Source organism: Pimephales promelas, chromosome 7 (assembly GCF_988280905.1).
Source record: "Pimephales promelas chromosome 7, fPimPro1.hap1.1, whole genome shotgun sequence".
Classification (NCBI taxonomy): domain Eukaryota; kingdom Metazoa; phylum Chordata; class Actinopteri; order Cypriniformes; family Leuciscidae; genus Pimephales; species Pimephales promelas.
In genome coordinates, this window is record NC_142775.1 from 16,496,455 (window position 1) to 16,507,912 (window position 11,458).

The window sequence follows — 11,458 nt, forward strand, 5'->3', positions numbered from 1 at the left end:
TGACAAAGAGGGAAAACTGCGGACTGCAGCTTTAACTGTTTGATGAAGTCAATTTATTATGTTGGTTGATATTCCTTGTTTAAGGAAGCTTTACAATAGTGATTGATTTGTGTTAATATAATTCAAATGATGTTGTTTTTTGTTCATGAAAGTGTTTCTGCTACATATCATTGTATGCATCTGTTTAGTTAGAGTATGGAATTGTGTTTCTGTTATGTTATATATTGATTTATTGATATTATTGCATACTTTGTTTCAGTGGCATAGGTTTGATTTTGAATTTGGTGGGGACGGGGACTTCAATATATAAATATATTTTAAGTTTTGATCGAAATTATTGCTAGAGATATATCAGTGTCAGTGGATATTGGTAAGGAGAGACACATCCATGTCCCTACTAAGTTCTAAGCACCTTGATGGATGGATGGATGGATGGATGGATGTGGATGGATGGATGGATGGATGATAGATAGATAGATAGATAGATAGATAGATAGATAGATAGATAGATAGATAGATAGATAGATAGATAGATAGATAGATAGATAGATAGATAGATAGATAGATAGATAGATAGATAGATGAACATGAACATGTACTGGGTGTTTGATGTTTTTGCCCTTGAGTGCTCTTTGATAAAAGATTTCATAATATTTCTGTCTGAATATGAAAATGTTTCAAATGGCCAAAGGTTGTTGTGTCCAGTGCAGTTTCCTGCAGAGGGCAGTGTAAGACCACAGTGAGAGAATAACTATAGTTCATTATATCAGAATAAGGACGCCTTCATGACTCCAGGGCCCCATAATGGTGGGGGAAGCTCTTCTCTTGGATACTAAAATAATATGATATTTGATGCACATATCATCACCAAATTCTTAAAAGAATTGGACTGTTTCTGTCTATCTATCTATCTATCTATCTATCTATCTATCTATCTATCTATCTATCTATCTATCTATCTATCTATCTATCTATGTATCTATCTATCTATCTATCTATCTATCTATCTATCTATCTATCTATCTATCTATCTATCTATCTATCTATCTATCTATCTATCTACTTCAAAGTTTAAAACTTCGTCAAAAACTTTAAATAAGGCTTTGTGAAGCTAACTTTCAAGTTTATCTTACCTAAAGGGCTTTCCAAGTAAAAATAACAGTTAAATTGACATTTCATTTTAATTATATTGTCTTACATTCAAACTGAAGCTATGCATTGTTTCATTTACAGAATTTATCAAGTTTAAAATATAAATATAGATAATATTATTTGTCTACCAATTAAATGTAATGGAAATATAGGAGGAAAAAAAAAGTATGTAATTTAATGGTGCATCACGGATAAACTTTTGGGGTATTCCTGATGTAATGTATGTCCATGTATGTATGTGCATGAATACTGTAGAAAACAAAGCACAATTTGTTGACCAAGGACATGCAGTATTATCTGAAATCAATTGAGGGAGCACTTGCATCGTTATGCAATATGTTCTTCTTCTGAATTAAAACAAGAAAGACCACTAACAATTATGAGCTCACTTGACACAACTAATTAAAACATAGCATTAAGCATTTCATTTGAATTATTTTAGCAATGAGAAGCAAGGAAGATTATTTAAAGTGCAAGATGGGTTGTGATGTACTGGGTTTCACTGTAAGGCTAAGGTCACTGCATGAGGTGCATGGTTAACTTATCTCAAAGTATTGCAGCAGTTGCCTAGGTAACAGTTTGAGTTTTTCCGATAAGCCCATGCAAGTGTTATAAAAGTCTCAGAGGTGAAAAATTGGAATACCCCCATGAAACCTTTGGGAAAATATCTGGACAGTAAAAGTTTCTCAAATGCAACAGAGATTTTGCTGAGAGGAGACCAGTACTTCATGTCAGTGTGAGAATCAATATATCACAGATGTTTAGTGTCACTAAGATTTGGTGTATAACAAACTCTTGATCTTTGTAATCCATCAGCTCAGCATTTTAAAGATGGATAGGATCCTATATTCAAAATGGTGATGTGTTTTCCTGTTAACATATTTTGTTGATCCCAGAACAACATTCCAATCAGATTTGACAAATCAGGCCTCTGAATGAGTTTTGAATATATCCTGAAAGCATATGTAATTTCAGGAGAAGTCATCTTATTTCACTAAGTTGCTTTTACAACATGCACATTAGAAAAGCTCCCAAGAGCTAAATCAGATTCCATTTAGACTGTAGTTTTTTTTCTGCTCAATAGCACATTAATGACTTGCTTTTAGGGCTTCAACACAACATCATTTAGACATTGACTAACACACTGTTTGTTAAACATGCCCCAAACAGAGGTTTAATCCTGCTGGGGTATACTTCAGTCTGTCCAGTTTGACAGTCATTTTCAAACTGTAACCTTTTGGAATGATTAAACTGTCAGACATTTGACTATACAGCCTATTATCATAATGGCAGTTGTATTTAAAGACAATTTTGGCTTTCGATTGGCAATTTAGTTTACTTCTCCTTTCATTTAATGTTCTGTAACACTTCAATGGTTGGTCTAAATCCCTTCATACCTGAGAAGTAATTAATGTCAGCTAGACTCTTTAAATAGATATATCTGACACTGCAATTTCACTATTAATTTGCAGAACGTTCATATTTGTAGTACCACTTATTGGCGTGTTAAAGGGCGCTTTTAAACGACCTCATATTAACATGCCACCATTAATAATGTACAGTGGGAGAGGAGAGAGGATAAATAATGGCTCTGTGCTCTGTTCTCAAGACACAACACCTTGTTGCCTGAGGCAACAGATACACTCGGTAGGCAATTAAAGTTGGAATTACATGCTCACATCATTTCTCATGAGTCTGTGCTAAAATAGTTATACGCACTTTCATGATCAGTCATCACTGAATGGTAACATCCTGCCTCTATTTTCAGATGCCTCTCAGCAGGACTGTGGAAAAGGGAAAGTTTTTTCATATTTCAAGGAAAGTTAAATGAAAGTAATTGCCATCTTTTTTGCAGTTCTTTTTCCAGTGCAAGATACAAACATTATTTAATTGAGCTATAAGCTCACTGAGTACTTTCAGTGAGCAGCTCAATTCATTAGTGTGTTGCTGTGGCTTATGTTCTTTGATAACTATAGCAGGATAGGTTAGTGTCATGTGTAGAATTGGACCAAACATGATCCTATTGCATGTACTGTCATATAAAAACCCCAAAAGAAATAGTGATAATGACAATATTATTATTTAGAATATTTATCAATTATTTTGAAAATTTTAGTTATATATAACATTTTTTTAAAAATTATTAAATTTATCTAAGAATTTTAATGTTATTTATGACTAAAATATGAACAATTCATATTTGGTTACAAATATAATCTCAATCATTTACGCATGCCTGCAAATCAAACAGGGAAGTGTGTTCAAACTTTTGACTGTTAGTGTTTAAATGTTTACGAGGATCAGATGAAGACGTTTTGACTGTTATAGTTGCGTGTTGCGTCTGCTGTGGTGATTAAAAAGCAAACTGTAAAATGCTGTCTATGGTGGTTTATATAACCCTTTATGAGACATTGGCATCCACAAATGGACGTAAATAATGATGACAACAATATTTAAAATCATTTTGACACCTGATTTAATGTGTTTTTTTTTTTCTGTGCAATTCTTGTTTTATTGACGGCATTATTTGATTAGACTGCAATACGAGAGCCGGTTAACACAGGACTAGGCAGTAATTCATATCCCGTTTGTTCGGACAGACCTTTAAATTGTATATGTGGTCTTTTTATTATTTTGTGACACATTTGGATTCATTTGAACCTCTACATTTATATTTCATCTTTAAAACCTCTGTGTCTGGAATAGAACGGATTGTTTCTGTAATACTAGAGTAGTCTGTGGCCATGAAACGAAACATATTATGATAAACTGCAGCAGTTTGATGGACATTTAATCCAGACGAGTCTAGTGTGAGAACATGACGTTATATTGAATTACCCACATCCTCAGTGGGCAAGATGCAATTAAGCTATGTAAAAAGAGAGAGCAAGTGTGGTCTGTAGAGGAAGGTCAAGGGGGTGAGTGGTGTATCATTTCTAATCACTGCTATGGTGACACCATTTGAGACAATCGTAGCTACAATTAGAACTGACAAATCAACCATTATATCATAACATCAGCCATTACTGTCGTTGTTTTTTTTTTTTTTTATGTAGAGCGGTTAGTGTTTCGTATAAGTTTCAGGGCTAAAGTTCCTCTCATGTTTTCGCTCAGGTTCTGGGTATACCAGGGCATACATCTTATTCAAAAATCGAATGATTTTTAATCTTTTTGTGGAACAGATAATGAATTTCTTTTCGTGTGGAACAGAAGTGGCTAATGCAAGTGCAAGTACAATTTTCTTCTATTTTGTAGTGTGACAATAAAGCATTTTTTCTCACATTTTACATCACCCAAAGCACAAAAAGCCATGAAATGAAAACAAAAAAGAACCCAGCGTTCATTAATACTTAGTACCACAAACAGACATGGTTATAAACATGTATATTGTGCATAGAATGTTGCAAATTTGCAATCGCAGCTGTGCTCGCAAAAACTAAATGAGGCATATCATCTGTGTTTTATAACTCAGAAAGTTACACCAGGTTTTCAAAAGAGGCCTATGTGATGAGCACCTGCCAAATGAGTTTCTCCGCACCTGCAGGTTGTGTCTCTCACACTCGTTTATATTCAGTGCTGTAGGCTTTGTACGAAGTCATAAACCTGCACTTTCTTGCTGCTGAGATCATTGGCAGCTACAGATGGGCCGATGTTTATGGCTTCATAAAAACCGTGTCGAGCACCATCTCTTCTGGTGCTGTCACAGAAGAGACGGTGTGCCTTATGTGCTCATGTCCCTCATATAGTACGGCTGATGTTTAGTAAGCAGAGAATGAAAATGAGATGAAGGCATTTGAGTAACATGAATCAGGTCAGCTGTGTCCAGCGCTGCCCTCTTCCTCTCCTTCAAGGCAAATGTATGATTTTATGTAGTTCAACTACAACAGAGGGGGAAAAAAAATGCTCACAAACATTTTTTTTTTAAGAACAATTTGTCGAGTGATGTTTCTGGTGCAGCTAAATGTTATGTAAATGGGTCAATTATTTATTCATGCTGAAAGAAAATAGCAACGATCTCACCCCTGACCCTCGAGGGTTTATGGAACATTATGATCTGTTTCAGGACTGGGAATATGAGAATTCTAAACTCTGATAGCTAACTACATGAATACATAATACAGTTAAACATTTGTGGTCCAGTTTTGGAACCTATAGGCAATTAACTCATAGTGACAAGGAGGGCAGTTCATTTTGTTTATCAGTGCACCACATAACCCTCAGAGACCACAAAATAAGGCTGCAGGCTATATCTGATGTTGATAGTAAATTTACTTGGTCTAAACAGGCCGTTTATTACTAGTATGTGTTTAGTTTGTACTACAATTTGTAGTTGTAGTTCAGCTGTCCTAACAGTCCGTTGTAGTCTTCTTATATCTGATTTGCTGGCTGACCCAAAGTGCACAGAACCGACTCAATAACAGCTGAGTAAAACTGAGTCATCTGCGCTTGTGGTAGGTTGAACTTTTTCAGTTGACTAAGGAAGTACAACCTCTGTTGGGCCTTTTTGACAATGGAGTCAATGTGATTGTCCCACTTCAGTCCTGAGTGATGGTAGTGCCCAGGAACCTGAATGACACTGCTGTCACAGTGCTGTCCATGATGGTTAGAGGGGGAGTGCAGGGGGGTTTCTCCTAAAGTCCACTATCATCTCCACAGTCTTGAGCGTGTTCATCTCCAGGTTGTTATGCACCAGACAGCCAACTGTTCAACCTCCTGTCTGTAACCGTCTTGGATGAGGCCAATAACTGTGGTGTCGTCTGCAAACTTCAGGAGCTTGACGGAGGGGTCTTTGGAGGTGCAGTCATTTGTGTAGAGGGAGAAAAACAGTGGGGAGAGAACGTACCCCTGGGGGAAACCAGTGCTGATGGTAATGCCTTGTTCACACTACATGATTTTAAAATGTCGGGCTGAACTGTGCAGTTCACACTACATGACTTGCTCTCAGTGAAATCATGAGTGTTCAAGTTGTTTAGCTGTTCACACCACACAACACAACGTGATTGATCCACAACAGGAGGTAACTCGCTACACGAGTTAACAACGCACTACATAGAGATACAACCACGATCGGATGATAAGAGCATATCATTTGTGACTCAATGAGAGCTGTTTCAGTACTATAGTACGGTCTAAATCCTGAAAATAATCAAACAAATAACGAGTTGACAACAACACGATTCTATCTGGTCTAGAAACCATGTTTTGTAACGAAAAACCACGCAATAAAACGAACCAGAAATGACGCGAAACTGCAGAGAAGAACACAACACGCGAATATGGACGTCAGACAGAAACTAGTGCTGCACACTGTTTGCTCGACGATCTGCTCTGAGAAAAAAAAAGTAAAAAAGAAAAAGTAAGATTTACCTGGTGTCCTCAACCCATGCGTTGCTATGATTGGCTGTACTCATGACATCACTGAGATTGAGTCGCGCGACTGCTCGAGATATCTAGCATGCTAGATATTTTTCTGAGCTCGGTGACCTGTCTGCGAGGTGTCTGCGAGCTGTCTTTGATGCGTTGTTGGCTCTTTCACACTAATGGATTGGCGAGCGTTAATCGTCCGCTAATCGCCCGCGATTTGCACGCCATAGCACCCTGACTTGTCGGCGACTCAACGATTTGCAAATCGGGCTTAAAATCACGTAGTGTGAACTAGGCTTAAGGGTCCGAGATGTGAGTTTTCCCAGCCTCACTAGCTGCTGCCGGCCTGTCAGGAAGCTGATGGTCCACTGACAGATGGAGGAGTAGACGGGAGTGCGCATGCACGTCACATCCGATGGATTTCTCGGAAAATCCGACCCGGAGACTAGGAAATACTGGCCTTCAGAGGTAATGGCAAATCCCGACAAGTGGATCATTGTAATGTGTGATTAGAACCCCTTCACACACAAACAATAAAAAAGGATTCATTTTTTTTTTTTTTTAAGAAAAGTTACATTTTTAGTAAGTTACACCTTTAAAAGAGCTTAATCCTCTTTTAACTCAAAAGCCCAGAGCACTAAAATTGCTGAAGTTTATAACCTTAACAAATGCTAAGCTCTATTTTTTTTTTTCTGAGGCAAGGTTATACATTAAAAAAAAAAAAAAACATTGGTCAATAAGTGACCTTAAATATACATTCATTCTGATGCTTGAAAAATAAGCCTTTTTTTGCCTGTTATTTCTTTTGTATTGTGTTGCTTGCAGACCTTGGCCTTTTCAAGCATGTTTCTTAGTCATTTTCCTTTATAAGTGTCAAGTGTTTGTTATTGGTTAAAGTAAATTCTGAAAGTCTTTTCAACTGATACATTCAACATTCAGTATTAGATTTAAAAATGAAGAAGTAATTTAGCAGTGAATCAATTGAATCTGATAAAATATTCAACTGAAATTTTAAAATGATCCTGTTTATTTATGCCATTTTAATTGACGGTTTTGGCTGCAGCAAACGACGAGATCTAAGTATCATGGTTTCAGTCTCCAAAAGCCTGCTTTTATGAACGGAACTGAACTTTGAGAGACTGAAGTGCACTTCATACAGTTTAGCAAAATAAAAATTGAAAGCTTAGCGCATGAGGTATGAGGCGAATTTTAATTACATATTTGGAGCAGAGAATTGTTAGTTAATTATATAACGATTGAATGATTGTTATAAATGTGGGGGGTCACACAAAGAGAGACAAAGTGAGTCTGTAATCATAAATAATTAAGCTCTCATTTACTGTATAAAACTGGAATGTGGAATGTAGATACAATGCACAATAAGCTAATCGCTCACTGTTGTAGTATTTAATTAGAAGAATGCATTGGATGATAAAATATGGTTTTGTGTGCATATGTCAGGCTCTCATGACAAGTTTAATAACTCAACGGATTAATTTATTTTCCCACATTGATTAAAGTATTTTAATGATGGAGTCTCTGTCTTATGTGCAACCAGATACAAGTTATGTTCCAAAACCAAGCAAGCTGCCCACAGCAGGCAGCATTTAAAGGTGCAATAGTTGATTCTCTAACTATTTTTGTTATACTGATTGAAAGTCTCCTCATATCCTGATAGCAATCACTATGATAAGCGGTCTAAATATATTTGTATAAAAATATATTTGGAAGGCGTAGGACCATAAATTGTTCATTCAATGATTGCAAATGGCCTGAATGAAATGATGGGTTTTCCATTAAGAGACTGATTTCCCCATTTAATATATTTTTTAGCTTTGTAATACCTTAAATAAAACAATGCTCAATAATAGGCAATGTTAAAAAAATTAAAAAATATATATATTTAATATTAATTACAATTGCCAATAGGTGACAGTAACTCATTGTCTTTATGTGTGAGTCATCGAGTCATTCACTGAATCACGATTCGTTCAGCCACAGATTTCGTCACAAAATAGAAAAATGACAGTAAACTAATTATTAGCTACATTACATGAGTCACGTAATGTTAGTGGTCTATTTTCAGTTTAAAAGGGGGATAATAGGCACAAGTTTATTAGTTTATTGATTAGTTTACCTGATTATTTTTGTGATTCGTTAAACATTTGTGACCTATAAATAAACTGTCAAATAGCAAATGTTTAGTTTAACAACTTGCATCTTATCTCGCACTTGACCGATATTAAAGCGTGAAGCATGTCGCTCTGCTAAAATTCGTGCTGTGAACATAAAGCCCTCATACTTTGATTTGATCGGTCATCTCAAATATTCTGACATTAACAGCAGTGATAGACCATGAGGCTCAGATGAACACACACACCACCCTAGCAGGGCTGGACTGGCCATCGGGCATACTGTGCACAGTGGGCCGACGTACTTTGTGGGCGATACATCTCGTAGGGCCTACTTATTATTATTATTATTATTTTGTCTGAACGGCCCATAAACCTTGTACATCGGCGGCCTAATGCGTTTAGTTTTGTTTAATTGGCATCTCTGGGATTTGTGTGCCAGTAATGCATTGGACAAAAAAGTCAGTCGTTTTTTTTTTTTTATTCTCACAGACCGGCGCATGATGATCACATCTTTAAATAGCTTTGAGTGAGCGAGCAGTGTCAGTGTGTGGACTATCTGTCAGAATAGTCAGAGCGATGGAGAAGAAACACAAGGAATGTGCAGAGAAATAGTGTGGAAAAAAAAAATGGGAGGCAGCAACAAGCATGGACCGTCTTGTGGCCAACTGGAGCTCAGAGCATCACTTTGAAGCCAGAGTAAGTCATGATCTCCTGTTTTAATGTTACAACAAATTCACAACTTGTTGGGCACAAAGAAAGACAACTTGACTGCTGTCAGAGAATATTTCCCAGATAATTAGCATCAGTTTTTCATCATTGAGTGACTGTAACTTAGTTGTCTTTGAACAGTTTTACAGCCTGTTCAAAGACAACACCTCTAGTCTAGGCCTAGTCATATTTTCGTTATCACACGATGACTGACATACTGTATTGTCACATTATAAACATCTCTCTCGTGTTGGCACTAAATTAAAGTAAATTAATTGAGTATTGCATAGCCGATGACGATGTTATGTCACTTGTAAAATCATGTCATATTTTATAATTATATCCTGGCCATGGATGCATTAATCATTGAATCTGTGAAAGATGTCAGGTAAAAAGCAATAATGGATCCTCTCATTCACCCTGAAAGGAAAGCCCCCTAAAAAGGCCAGGTTAGAGGATAATTTGCTGATCTTCTTGCAAAAGAAAAAAAACAAAACACAAAAACCGTGGAATACAGTTAATGTGACTGATGCTGAATGTGTGATGCAAATGTAAAAATATAATGGCAATGCAATTAGAGTTACTGTGACTAAGTACTGTGACCAAGTGTCGAGGTGTCCATGAGCAAGACACCTAACCCCAGCTGCTCCCGACGAGCTGGATGGCGCCTTGTATGGCTGACACCGCCGTCGGTGTGTGAATGGGTGAAAGTGAGGGAATATGTAAAGCGCTTTGGTGGCCATTAGGTCTATGAAAGCGCTATATAAATGCAGTCCATTGACCATTTACTATTGACACACTATAGCTCCTCTGCAGGCCGCTAACATGACCAGCCTCCTGCACAAGCCACCTCACAGCGCCCAGCTCATCCCAGTCAGTCTTCACAGCGACACGACAGGGCAGCCACCCTAGATCGTAGATATCTATATAAAGGCTAGATATGTCGTCCACGCTGCTGGCCAATGGAGGTCGACGTCTGCACCTGGCGGCCATCTTGTCACAGGCAGCTTGCTCACTCGTAACATTGTGCTAATGGTACATGTACTATTTAAATGACCATAACTTGCTCAATTTTCTACCGATTTTCAAACGGTTTGTTTTGTTATAAACGTCAGAGATGTAGTTATGACCCTGCATACTTATGAATAAAAAGTGTATAAATAAATAATCATCCAGATAATTATAGCCACGATAATAACGTTTGTAAGAAACCAAACCGTTTGTAAATCCGTCAAGATTTCAACGAGATAAGAGTACTTGTGTTCGTGCTGACCACTCATCTTACATCAGCTTGTCTGTGACAAGATGGCCGCCGGTGATGACGATGGAAACTCCGCCGTAACACATCTAGCCTTTATATACATATCTATGCCCTAGATCATGCTCGGACAGCCTCCACAGACCGCTGCCCCTAAAGGAGTCTCCCTCAGTCTGTAAACGAAGCTCGGGCGCACTGAATGCGGATTGACCACAGAACTGGAAGAGAATACAATGCTGAATAAAGTCGTTGTTTTTGTTATTTTTGGACCAAAATGTATTTTTGATGCTTCAAAACATTCTAATTAACCCACTGGTGTTACTGGACTACTTTTATGATGTCTTTATTTCTTTTCTGGACAAGGACAGTCATTAATTACTTTTTTTTTTTTTTTTTTACATTTTTGGGTGAACTAACACTTTAAGGCCACCCACCTTAGCATCGGCAGGCGCCTCAGCATTTGTATTTTGCAAACATATTTGAAGCTTTTCCAGATGCATTTTATATCTTGCACTCCTCCCACATCTCAGATTGCAAACTTGAACTTTCTATTGAAATTGTGGCTGTAGCTACTTTCCCTCTGGCCTATCTCTGTTCATTCCTTTGATCCTACACTCCCAATAAGCAAGTATCGATTGTGCAGCCCCAGCAATTTTATAAATACAAGTCATCACATGTGGTTTAGCTTTAGGCTGTAGTCGGGGTCCTACATTTAGTTGCCTTTGCATCAGTACTGATAGTTTCAGGGTTTATGTAACAGAATTCGATTTTCAAACCTCCTGTGTCCATCGCCGGTGCTCACCTGCCTCCACCAAGGACGGGAAAGCCACTGAATTTATTC